This window comes from Heloderma suspectum, chromosome 4 (assembly GCF_057233095.1).
Source record: "Heloderma suspectum isolate Gila_16-S chromosome 4, 16-S_ref, whole genome shotgun sequence".
In the NCBI taxonomy this organism is placed as follows: Eukaryota; Metazoa; Chordata; class Lepidosauria; order Squamata; family Helodermatidae; genus Heloderma; species Heloderma suspectum.
This window is the reverse complement of record NC_139461.1, coordinates 40,881,284-40,895,236: the sequence shown is the minus strand read 5'-3', so window position 1 is coordinate 40,895,236 and position 13,953 is coordinate 40,881,284. Positions and strand designations below refer to the sequence as shown.

The window sequence follows — 13,953 nt, the reverse complement described above, 5'->3', positions numbered from 1 at the left end:
AGAGAGAGCCAGTGAGTGAGTGAGAGAGGAAGACCAGAGCATGAAGACGCAGCCTGGAGAAGTGCAGCTAGGATAAAGGAACTTGTGTTTTTCCTACCTTTATTTTCTCTTAATGCCTTTTGTACCACTCAGTTCTATTCCTTAAATACCTTTTATTGGAAATTGCTTGCTTTAAATTACCAGTAATCTGTTGTGGTTAAAACCCAAGTGTCTGGAGTGCCAATCACCTCACATCTACAGCCTAAACCCCACGTTATTGGGAAGGGGACATTTAAAAGATGGAAGGTAGGACTCTTAAGGAGGCGAGAGATCCTTAAGGAGTTGCTCAGGGGATCCAGGTCATAAGGGGAACCCTGACAAATGGAGTTTGCCTTTTTTACAGTGGCCGCACATTGAGTTGACATTTACATCGAGCTGTCCACCACAACCCCAAGATCTCTTTCTTGGTTGATCACCACTAGCTCAGATCGCATCAGGTTATACTTGAAGTTGGGATTTTTTGTCCCAATGTGCATCACTTTACATCTGTGTACATTGAGCTGCATTTACCATTTGGATGCCAATTCTCCCAGTTTGGAGAGATCCCTTTTTGTTTTAACCGTCCTAAAAAATTTGTTGTCATCGGCAAACTTGGCCACTTCGCTGCTCACTCCTAATTCCAGATCGTTTATGAACAAGTTGAAAAGCATTGGTCCTAATGCAGATCCCTGAGGGACCCCACTATTTACATCCCTCCATTGGGAAAATTTACCATTTATTCCTACTCTCTGCTTTCTGTTCTTTAACTGGTTACTGATCCATAAGAGGACCTCTCCTCTTATTCCATGACTGGTAAGTTTGCTCAGGAATCTTTGGTGAGAAACTTTGTCAAAAGTCTTTTGGAAGTCCAAGTAAACAATATCTACTGGATCACCCCTGTCTACATGCTTATTGACATGCTTATTGACACTCTCACAGAACTCTAAAAGGTTGGTGAGACAGGACTTACCTTTACGGAAGCCATGTTGATTCTTTTTCAGCAGGGCTTGTCTTTCTATATACCTACTAATTTTATCTTTAATAATGCTTTCAATCAATTTACCTGGAACAGACGTTAAGCTAACCGGCCTATAATTTCCCGGATATCCCCTGGATCCCTTTTTAAAAATTGGTGTTACATTGACCATCTTCCAGTCCTCTGGTACAGAGGCTGATCTTAGGGACATGTAGCATAATTTGGTTAGAAGATCAGCAATTTCATATTTGAGTTGTTTAAGAACTCTAGGATGGATACCATCTGGGCCTGGTGATTTATTTACTTCGAATTTGTCAATAAGGTTGAGAACCTCATCTTTTGTCACCACTATTTGCCTCAGTTCCTCAGACTCTCTTCCTGAAAACTTCAGTTCAGGCACAGGTATTTGTCCTATATCTTCTGCAATGAAGACCGATGAAAAGAATTCATTCAGCTTCTCTGCAATCTCCTTGTTCTCCTTCAGTACTCCTTTAACTCCGTTGTCATCCAGTGGTCCAACTGCCTCCCTAGCTGGTTTCCTGCTTCTGATTATTAAAGAATAAAGTATTCTTTATTGTTGCCCTTGATATTTTTAGTTATATGCTCTCCAAATTGTTTTTTTGCATCTCTTATTCTCTGCTTGCATCGCCTTTGTGCAGGCTTGTGCTCCTTTTTGTTTTCCTAATTTGGGAAGACTTCCATTTTCTGAAGGAAGCCTTCTTTTCTCTAATAGCTTCCTTGACACTGCTCGTTAACCATGCCGATGACCTCTTGGACTTGATACTACCTTTCCTAACCTGTGGTATACATTTTAGCTGAGCTTCTATTATTGTTGTTTCGAGTAACCTCCCAAGTATTTTGAAGAGATTTAACCCTCTTGACTCCCCGTTTCAATTTCCTTTTCACCAGTTCCCTCATTTTAGAGAAGTTTCCTCTTTTGAAGTCAAATGTGACTGTGTAGGACTTCCTGTGCAAGTTTCTAATATATATATTAAATCTGAGAGCACTGTGGTCTGTGTTTCCAGTTTGTTCCACAACATTTACATCTCATACTATGTCCTGGGTAACACTATTTAGGATTAAATCCAGGGTCGCTTCCCCTCTGGTTCATTCCATGACCAGCTGTTCTAGGGTACAGTCGTTTAGGGCATCAAGAAATTTAACCTCTTTGTCGTGACTGGAACATGCATTTATCCAGTCATTTTGGGGGTAATTGAAGTCACCCATTATTACAAGACTTCCTCATTTGGAGGCCTCCCTGATTTTCCATTTCAAGGTCACCTTGAGCATTCTGGTCTGGGGGACAATAGCCTGTTCCAACCACTAAATTAGGTTTGGAGCCTGGTATTGTCACCCGCAGTGCTTCTGTGGAAGAGTCTGCCCCTTTTAGGTGTTCTAGTCTGGTCAATACTATGCCCTCTTTGACATACAGAGCAACACCTCTCCCAGTACGCCCTTTCCTGGCTTTCTGGAGGGTTTATATCCAGAGATGAACATATCCCACTAGTTCTCTGCATTCCACCAGGTTTCTGTAATGTCCACTATATCCAGGTTCTCCTTTAAACAGTGGTGGCACCAGGAAAAAAATTGGGGGCGGGGCACAGAAGGGGCAAAGTATACATCTACGTGGGTGAGCTGTGTCCCATATGTTAAGATCTCTGAAAGAAATAATGGTATATTTCACACTAAAACTGCCACCCTAAACTTATTTTTTCTGAAACAGACTCTTTTGGGGAATTGTGAGAGAGTTTGGAGGAGGGGGCTAGAGCAAATGCAGGGGTTTGGGAGGAAAGTGGATAGAGAGGCGTAAAAGAGCAACAGGGAGGTCTCAAAGCCAAGGGCTTTTGGAGTTTGGAATGGGATGGAATATTAGGAAACAAGGAGGAAAAGAGAATAATTTTCCTATGGATTACTTAGAAGGAAAATAGAAGATAATGCAAAGATTTACCTCTCCATATCTTCTGACTTGTGAAGTGATGGGAAGCTCTGTTGAGCTCCTTCTGTGGAAAAGAAGGGGAAACAGGAGAAAGGGGGTTGCTCTTCTGAGAAGAAAGAATGGAAGGATTCCTCTCCCTCTTTGTGTTCTATGGATTTGGGTTACTGTTTGTATCCCTCTTCTGTCAGGATCTAGTAATCACAATAAAACAAAACAAGTCTTCTAAGATTGCTCATGGATGTTGGAAAATGGATTTTTAGGTGGTAGATATTAAGGGAAGAAAGAAGACAATGGGCTCCTCTTTTTTTCCTAAAATGAGGAAAGGATGGGAGTTGATGAGTGCATATCTCTGGCTATCATAGGTCAGGTGAGCAAGATAGCCAGGGGGATTTGGTGATTGTCTTAAACATAGGTGACAGATGAGTCATGTAGGCATGCCTGCTTACACAATATTAGGTTTTCAGGGTTGCACAGCTTTAAAAGACATTGAGTTCTTTATTTTTCCTTCTATTTAAACATGGTTACAAATCAGTGTAAAATATTGCATGGTGGGGGCTTCTGTGGTTGTTGTCCTTAAGCAAGAGCTGAAATATGCAAGTATTAACCCCGAGGAATTAAGGCAATCAGAGCACGATGGCTGGCCAGAAACTTGTATGTAAGAAATCTGTAGTTCTGCTTGGGATGTGCAAGGCCTCAGTATCCTGTGGAACCCACTTTTCTGCTATTCTCTCAGACCAAAAAACACTAGACAGGGAGTGGGTGTTGGGGAGGGGGCAGGGCTTGAGCTTGAGGAAGGGGCCCACAGAGGATGCCCTACCCTCATGGGCTGGATTGGGCAAACCCACAGGCTAGATGTTGCCCTCCCCTGTGCTAAGCAATGTGCCTTGTGCCCACATGCTCCTTCCTGCACAGATGGCTTTGGTGGGGATATAGTAGTTTCTTAAGCCACAGTTTCCCATGATGCCTAAACTAGGAAACTGTGGTTTAAGTGCTACTTACAAAATTGGATAGCAAACCAGGATCTGCCTGGTAGCAATACTAGTGATTTTACTTTTGAACAAATGTTTTGAGCAACTGTAGATATGTTGCTGCAAATGCATACACATCTATTCTGAGCTAGCCTGTGATACAACTCACCAGAGTTTTGCTTAGGAACCTGTTTTCAGTGCTAGGGACTGACCCCTGAACACTGTAGTGTGGCTGAATATGTGCAGGATGTTCTTTTATCACTGAGTAAAGGCAAGCATTCCACCCGTGAAGCTTCCAGGCCAGCTCCAGCCATAGTATCTGTCACTAAAAAATAAATAAAATGCTAATAGCGCTGAGAGTGATCAAGTTTTCTCTGATGGGTACTATTTGTTGAAAAAATGTTGCAGTACCCCATATTCCCATTCTGAAATCTAAGAGCTACAGTAGTAGAGGCACTTCAGTGCTGGTTAACAATGTAAAAGAGCAGCAAAACACTAAATGGAATTTTATTAATTGAAATTGGAATTACCTCTTTGTAATTAGATTGGCCAATAAATTTAATGTAGGTAGATGTGTGGGTAGATGCACAAATGATAGAGAAAACTGGAGTTTTGTCTTAAGATTAAATCAAACGCTGCATACTGCATCTTTGAAAAATGTTTTAGCAAATTTAATAGTGTTTTCTATGCTATTTAAATATTATGGAATTGACTTCTCATGGGGCTAATAAACTCTAGTTTTATTTGCCACACAGAAATTATTGTAACCACTGCTTTGTCCTCAATAAATCAAAAACAAAAAACTGTGCATTCTTTTTGAGGCTGTGGTAACTAAGAGAGACCCACATATTCTAATGGTATAATTGAAACCAACTTTGGGGGTGGGGGGAGAGAGAGAGAGAGAGAGAGAGAGAGACCACTGTGTGCTGAGTGAGCTATTTTGGGGACAGTAAATGAAATGACTTCATGATTCACTGTCTTAGAAAATGAATTCTTTCCCACCAGTAGTGTCGGGATTCAGTTAATATATTGCAACAGTAGGCCCAATGTTGGTCAGAACCATGTGATTTCTTTAGAATTAGCTTTTTCTTTACTTCAGTATTTCTACCTTAGATTCATCAGTTCCATTTCTTTACTTTTATATAGTTCGGGGTCCAAGGAAAGACCCTTGATTCCCACAGTGCTTGTTTTGTTTTGGCAGATGGAATGGAGGTGACCAATGATTTTTGCATATAAGAACTTCAGGCCAAACTAGATAAGATACTGGAGATCTGAGATTGGATCTCTTGGCTCTTATATTTATGGCTAACAATGAGCTGTAAAGCAGGATAAATATTTTAAAATAAAAATAAATCTGGAACAATTTCATGTTTTACCATTTTAGTGTTTTTAATTTAATGTAGTAAGCCTTTCTAAAGCTACTGGAATGTGCTTATATTTTAACTCTATGGGTTTTCAGATGATTTTCTTGCCTTCACTGATATAATAGTCTTTGCTAATGATGGTGATTGGCAAGAATTGTACAAAAGTGACAGTTACCCTGGCAAGGTTGGGAAGGTAAATCTGCACTGTACCATGGTCTGTTTGTTTTGTTTGTTTGTTTATTTCATTTCTATACTGCCCAATAGCCGAAGCTCTCTGGGCGGTTCACAAAAATTAAAACCAAACAGCACACAATAAAACAATTCAAAATATATAGGACATTAAAACCACAATATAACAATACAACCACAATAAAACCTAGCAGCAGTGCAGGAATTTAAAATACAGATTTAAAACAGCAAAGCTAAAAGTCTAGAAAGCTAAAAATGCTAAAATGCCTGGGAAAATAAAAAGGTCTTCACCTGGTGCCAAAAGGAATACAATGTAGGTGCCAGGTGAACCTCACTAGGGAGCTCATTCCACAGCCGGGGTGCCAAAGCGGAGATAGCCCTCCTAGTAGCCACCCGCCTCAATTCCTTTGTCAAGGGCTCATGGAGAAGGGCCGCTGAGGATGATCTTAAGGTCCGGGCAGGCACATATGGGAGGAGGCGATCCTTCAGATAACCTGGCCCCAAGCTGTTAAGGGCTTTAAATGTTAATACCAGCACTTTGAATCGGGCCTGGAAATGGACTGGCAGCCAGTGCAGCTGAAAAAGTACTACGCGTCACTGTTACCCAACTAATGAAGAGTAATAGTTTGTGGAGAAATTGACATCTCCTCTTGTTCGGTTACTAGTGTCTCAGTCTTAAGCATGTACTCAGCGAGTACATATTTGCGGTGGGAGTATACATTGTGATGTTATACCCTTGTTGCAGGAATGGCAACATTGGCACATGCTGATAAAAATGTTCATCCTGTTTGAATGAAATGAGGTGATAGAGCAGGTCTAAATTCTAGTTTTCTGTCTTTGTATTTTATATATACTGTATATTAATCAAGCAAGCTGTTGGGGAAAATCATCCTTAAAATAAAGATTATTTTTCCATGCTTTTTTGGAGGTTTGCACACCCAGGTCTTGCTAAGTGAAATACTGTATAGCATGACTCAACCTCACAACTCCACTGATAATTACCTCTAGCCAGCACCATCTACTTGGGAAATCTTGCAGCTCTGGAATTCTTGGAGTCCAAGAGGAACTGCACGAACATCTTCCTGGGGGTGTTCTACGTGCCTCCTCTGAGGGAATTTCAGAAGATGGCAACAAGAGAGAGGACCTTCTTGGTGGTGGGCCCCCAATTGTGGAACACGCTCCCCACTGAGGTCCACCTGGCTCCAACAGTGCCCTCTTTTTGGTGCTGGGCTAAGACTTTTCTCTACTCCCAGGCATTTAACAGCATATGATAAAGGTTTAGCTGATTCTGGGTTTTTTTAATTGTTGAGTGTTTAAATTGTTTTTTAAATTGTTTTTATATTATGTTTTATATTGTATTTTAAGGTTTCAATCTTTTCTAAACTACCCAAAGATCTTTGGCTATTGGGCAGTATAGAAATGTAATTACAAAATACAAAAAATAAAAAATAATTAAAATAATCAAGCCTTGCTTTTGAATAAAAGAACTTAGTTGAGTTTGGGATCTTGTTGAGCCAACATCTGTTTTCTCTAGGAGTGGTCAACTTTTCACCGCCTCAGGTCCAGTTGAGACCTGCTGCTTCTCAAACTGATGTAGTGAGTTTCCACATGACATCCTCTGGTCATTAGAACACTGTGATTCCAGCTGCTGCAAGGCACAACCTTATCTTGTTTAGGCCTATAACATCCTGACCTTTATTCTGTGGGGGACCAGAACAGTACCCACCTTGCCCCCAAAGCATTTTCAAGTTTGAGAGAAAATAATTAGAAAAGGAATACAAATTTGGAGTGTGCACCCCCCACCCCAACCCCTGTTGACCTGTCCTGTAAAATGAGAATGCAAACACTGTTGCAAGAAGTATACAGTAACTTTCTGGTATATTGCCTTTAGGGTCTCTGTATTGGTATATCCTATATTAATATATATAATATGTCTTACTGTAATGTAACATAAGTATATCCTATCTTAATGGAATGTGGATTTGGAGGTGAGAGGTACTGTCCGAGGTAAAGCTAGCGTATTCCTAAGCAGGTGACTTCAATATTCGTTCAGTATTCATCATATATGAGAACTGCACATAATAATATCTTATCCCATAGGAAAGTATAATCTAAATGCTAGTTTGAATATATTTGTTCTGTCTACACTGAAGGCAACTCCATATTTCTAACTGCAGTCTTAAACCTAGCCCTTGAATAGAGATAAAGTATATAGTTGGTTAAGAAATTGAACTGTATAAATAAATATAAGTTTCTAAAAGGTCCAAGAATGAGGCCTGAGGATGCGGACAAGGTGCTTGGCCAAGTCCAGGCAGCCACCTGTGTGCTTGACCCTTGTCCTTCATGGCTTATTACATCAAACAAGGAAGGGATATCCTGCTGGGTCCAGGATTTTGTAAACTCCCTGGTGCCGGCCTCTTTAAAAGAGGCGGTAATCAGGCCACTCCTGAAAAAGCCTAACCTGGACCTGGAGGAAGTTGACAACTATAGACCAGTGGCTAACATCCCCTTCCTGGGCAAGGTGCTTGAGCAGGTGGTTGCAGGACACCTCCAGGCACTCTTGAATGAAATGGGTTGTCGAGATCCGTTTCAATCAGGCTTCAGGCCTGTTTTTGGAACAGAAACTGCCTTGGTTGCCCTCTGGGATGACCTTTGCTGGGAGTGGGACAGGGGGAGTGTGATCCTCTTGATACCCTTGGACTTTTCAGTGGCTTTCAATACCATTGACCATAGTATCCTTCTGGATAGGTTGTCTGGGTTGGGAGATGGAGGCACTGTGCTGGAGTGGTTCCACTCCTACTTGGATGTCCTATTCCAGAAGGTGGTGCTGGGGGATTACTGCTGTGTGCCTTGGCAACTATGTCATGGGGTTCCACAGTGCTCTATTTTATCCCCTATGCTGTAACATCTACATGAAACCACTGGGGGAGATTATCCGGAGGTGTGGGCAGAGGTGCCATCAATATCCAGATGACACCCAGCTCTACCTCTGTTTTTCATCAAATCCAGGTGAGGCGGTGGCTGTTCTGAATCAGTGCCTGGGCACGGTAATGGACTGCTTGAGGGCCAATAAGCTGAGGCTCAATCCAGAAAAGACAGAGGTACTGTTAGTGGGTGGTTTGTCTGCCTGGCTAGGTGATATTCAACCTGTTTTGGAGGGGGTTGCACTCCCCCTAAAGGATCAGGTTCATAGTTTATGGGTGCCCTTGGACCCAGAACTGTCACTTGAGCTCGGTGGCATGGAGCACCTTTAATCAGCTTAGGCTGATATACCAACTATGCCCTTATTACAGAGGTAGCCTAGCTACAGTTATCCATGCTCTGATAACTTCTTGTTTGGATTACTGAAATGCGTTACACATGAGGCTGCCTTTGAAAACGGTCTGGAAACTTCAGCTGGTCCAAAACAGGGCAGTGAGATTGTTAGTGAGGGCTGGCCAACGAGATCACATTATACTTTTCTAGCTGTACTGGCTGCCAGTCGATGTCTGGGCCCGATTCAAATTTCTGGTATTAACATTCAAAGCCCTAAATGGCTTTGGGCCAGCTTATCTGAAAGATCGCCTCCTCCCATATGTACCTGCCTGGACCCTAAGATCATCTGCAGGGGTCCTTGTCTGGCAGCCCCTGCCAAAGGAAGTGAAGTGGATGGCTACCAGGAAGAGGGACTTTTCCGCTGTGGCACCCTGGCTGTGGAATGAGCTCCCTAGAAAGGTTCACCTGGTGCCTACGTTGTACTCCTTTCAGCGCCACATGAAGACCTTTTCTATTTTCCCAGCACTGCAGGATTCTAGTCTTTTAGCTCTGCTGTTTTAAATCTGTATTTTAAATCTCTGCATTGTTGCTACGTTTTATTCCGGTTGTACTTTTATACTGTAGTTTTAAGCTTTCATATTTTATATTGTTTTATGTTGTATTTTATGGTTTTAATTTTTGTGAACCACAAGAGCTTCAGCTATTGGGCGGTATATAAATAAGTAAATAAATAAATAAGGTAAAGGAAGTTTATTAATGATGGCGGTAACTTGATGTGTCAGAGAATAATTCATTAATTTTTGTTTTTGCATTTTGGTTTTGAGATTTGCCAATGAAACAATTAGATTTCTGGCAACTCTCAGAAATAAACTTGAGCTTTATAATGCTGTATATATAGTTGACTGAAATGCTGCCATGGGATGCCTGTGGGAGTTCTTTTCATTCTAGTTGGTTTGGCTGTCACTCAGAGAGCTGCTTTCAAAAACAGTTTCAAAACTAGTTTGGTAAACTGAAGGATCATGTGAATAATGAATCATGTTGTAAAATTGAGTGCCCTGCAACTCTTCAGAGACACAGCCGCTTGTGTTGAGGGGCTCACTTCAAAAGGAGAAAGTAGAACATTAAGGAAAATATTTGTATTTTCAACTGTGCTTGAAGCCAGTGTCTTTGCTCATTGTCTTTGAACATTGGCAAACCTATTTTTTTAATTGAATGAAAGCTGTTTGTTTTCTTTGACTGACAAGCACTGGATCGGTCATCTAATTTCTTTAACTTGTTTATGTTCCACTAGTTTTTTTGTATACTGACTGGATGCCTCAATTTCTACTATGAAGTGGTTGAAAAAGGTCATCTGTAGCTTTAAAAAAATGTTTGGTGGCTTTGACTTGGTTTGCACATCATGCTAAACCGTGGTGGGTTGTTGTCGTGTGTGGTTCCAGGGTGGCTTGGCACAATGTCCAAACCGAGAGTGGTTTATCTGTCATGGGTTCTTTTCGCAAACAAGCTACCCTGAGAACCTATAGCTTGTTGTAGGGTTTTTAGGGAGGTTTGTTCTCAGGGTAGCTTGCTGTGATGGTCAAACAACACAGGGTAATTTTATCATGGGCTGTTGGAGCGGTTAGAAGTCACATCGCAAGAGCAGCAACCGCCCCCCCCCCCGGTGCTCCTTATTATCTTGCTTGTGCCACTGCCATTCTCCCTCATCCCTTCTCAGCGTCCTCCACTGTTCAAGCAGGAGTGAGTCTGTTGCTAGGAATTTTGCATAATTTCCCCCTTAGGTTTACTGCTCTGGCCTTGAAATTTTCATATTTTTAGCGATCCACCTCATTTGTCTGCCTTGAAATTTGTGTATGTTTGCCCACTCAGTCCCTGCTCTGCCTTGAAATTTGCATATGTTTAGTGATCACATTCACTACTCTGTAACGCTCATGTATATCTGACAGCTAGCAACTCAAACCAGTGGAGGGAAGCGACAGGTATGAAGCAAGGGAGCTGAAAGTGGATGGCAGCTGCAGGAGAGAAGGAACTTCAGGGGCAGATATTATTACTTCAGAAGAATGTGAAGCAGTCTTTAAAGAAAAAAGAGGTGTTCGCTAGCAATGGAAATACCAAAGTGGAGGGTAAATTAATAAGACATTGACAAGCGGGGGATATTGGTATGTTTGGCTAAATAGCGGACAGGTGCAAGACTCCAAAAAAAATAATTAAAGAAGTTTGCGAATGTGTTCCCACATTCATAAGGGCTCAGAAAATTATTTCCTTTTTTGGTGATCTGGTGTGTGTGTGTGTGTGTGTGTGTAATTTAGCTCTGGGAGCCCAGAAGTGGAGGATGAAATTGACAAGAATATTGACAAAGGCTGGGCTCAATAGCAGATAGGCGGTTTGTGGTCCACCGCAAAGGCCCCTGGGATACGTTCCAGCAGCGGCCAGGAGGACTGAGGAGGAAACAAGCCATGGCAAGCTGCCAAGCGGGCGATCGTCGGTTGGGAATAATGGACAAGCCACACACCATGGCTTATTCTCAGGGTGGCTTAGTGCAATGTTTGACCTCAACATTTATCTTAAATTCTTGGGGTGCAATCCTACACATGAGTGAGTCCCACTGAACTCAGTAGATTTTACTTATGAGTAGGCATATATAGGATTGCACAGCTAGTTACAGAAATATCCACGTATTGCAATGTGGACATGTTTACGTATTTAAAATGTTAATGTTTCACTGTGTATACGTTAAGATTGCTTGTATCTTGTGTGTGTTCACATATATTCATTTTAATTTCATTAGAATATCTATCAAAGAAATGAATAACTATAGCATTTAAACACATATGTTTATCATATTGCTGTCAAATTAATTCACGGCTGAAAAATACCAAGCAAAATTCTTAAGGCATTCTCAACAAATCAAGTATGAGGAGTAATAGGGAAAAATTAGAGTCACGTGTTCATACTAGTCCATTAATACAACATGGTGGGTATGTTTGCATGTCATGCTAAGCACCCTGAAAATAAGCCACTGTAGGTTGATTTGTTCACTGGATAACCCATATTACTCCCAACAGATGATTGAGCTTACTGTGCCTTTCCGTGGGTTGTTTCCCCTCAGTCCTCCCTCCGTACTGGGACGTATCCCAGGTGCCTTTGCAGCAGAAATTCTCGTTTCCTCATTCCCTACATCAGCACCCTTTCTGCAGTTGGTCCAGTGGGATTGCTGGCTCACAAGGGGAACTTCAGATTGCCAAATGCATATAATATTCTGAGCCCTTATGCATGCAAACTATTTTTAATTATTATTATGTTTGCAAACTCTTTTTAATTTTTTTTTTAAATGGGGTCTTGCACAAGAGCACAGACTGCCTGTCCGCTATTTTGCCCAGCATAGCGATATCCCCCTCTTGTCAATGTACTTGTCAATTTCATCCTCCACTTCAGTGCTTGCCTTGCCAGCGAACAACTTTTTTTTTTTTAAAAATGACTGCTTCACATTCTACCGACATAATTATACCTGCCCCAAAAGCTCCTTCGACTGGAGCCACCAGTCGCTTTCAGTTCCCCACCACCTTCGTGCTTAGTGCTACTCTCCACTGGTCTCTGTTGTTAGATGTCAGACATACGTATGGGTTACAGAGCAGTGAGGGGGATCAGTAAAGATATGCAAATTTCCAGGGAGAGCAGGGAGTAGAATAGGTAAATATACACAAGTTTCATGGCAGAGCAATAAAGTGGAAGGGAAAATTATGCAGATTTCATAGCAACAGACTTCTGAATGTCATGCAAGGCCAAAAAAAAAAAAGGTTGAGAACACACACACACACACACACACACACAGACACATCCAAACAATATCCCATGACCTGATTAAAAACCTATCATACGCTGCCAAATGCCTGGGAGTAGAAGAAGGTCTTAACCTGGTGCCAAAAAGTTAACAATATGGGTGCCAAATGGCCCTTGCTGGCAGGTTCGTTTCATACTCGGAGGGCTGCCACTGAGAAGGCCCTCTCCCTTGTTGCCACTTTCCAAGCCTCCCTTAGAGGAGGCACCTGGAGAAGGGCCTTAGACAATGAGCTCAGTGTACAGGTAGGTTCATGCCAGGAAAGGTGCTTCATCAGGTATTGTGGCCCCGAGCTGGGTATAGCTCAAAACCAGCACTATGAATCAGTCACGGAAACATACAGGCAGCTGTGCAAGTGGGCCAGAATTGATGTTATAAATTCAGGCCTTCTTATTCCTGTTATCTGTCTGGCTGCCACATTTTTGCACAAGCTGCAGCTTCTGAACCATCTTCAAGGGCAGCCCCACAGAGAGCGCATTGCAGTCATCTAACATGGAGGTTACCAGAGTATAAGTGACTGAAGCCAGGTTATCCTTGTCCACATAGGAGCAGCCTAGAAATGTGGAAAGCCTGAAGATGAGGTAGAAAAGCCTTTATGTAACCCCAAATAGATTGTTTGATCTATCATATTATTTAGCTCACTATTTGGAATAGTTTTATTTTTATATAATCTACTATTTTGTAATCTTGATACTATGCATTTTCAGTTTAAAATATCAAAGTATATTTTATACTCCTAGGTTTACGTTACATTTACATCTAGGAGTTCCTGTAGCCATCCAGCAGCTATAATCCTAACTTCTCCATTTTGTTACGTTAGTATCAAGACATCTAAGTTGCTTCCTTTTAACCTTGTCCAATGCTTGTACTTTGATACTCAAATTATGTATTACTGTTTGGTATGTTTGTTTCCACTCTAATGTAGTTTATTGAGATGACTTCTAAAATGTTTTTCCATGCTTTAGGTAGTTGTACTGCTTCCCAACAAACCTTAGAATCTGTAGTCCCAACAAACCTTAGAATCTGTAGTCTATATACTACCTACCTATTAAATTAAATCTGTTTTTCCTGCATTGTTATTTCCTTGTAATTAGAATACTACTTATGACCCATACTATTGAATTTTATGGCATTGTCCATGCAGTTCTACATTAACTATATGTGTTTGATGTTTATCTTAAAAGTTAAGTGACATGAAAACATATAGGCTCGGATCTGTAGGCTTGGCCTAGAGCTTTTTCATGCTCACTACAACTTCTGGGTTGTGTATTTCATTTGTTACTTTGAATATCTGACTGTTGCACCATACTACATTTTATTTGAAAGCCCTCTCAATTCCAAACTCAATTTACTGTATGGCATGGGAGATGATAATAAAAATTAAGCTTCACTGTGTAGCAGCTACACTATAG

General features: G+C 41.3%; 1 protein-coding gene across 12 annotated transcripts in view; it reads left to right on the top strand.

Annotated features, from left to right (window-relative positions):
• VPS13B (vacuolar protein sorting 13 homolog B) overlaps positions 1–13,953 on the top strand; it is a 623,510-nt gene that overhangs the window by 36,547 nt on the left and 573,010 nt on the right. The window lies entirely within an intron of this gene.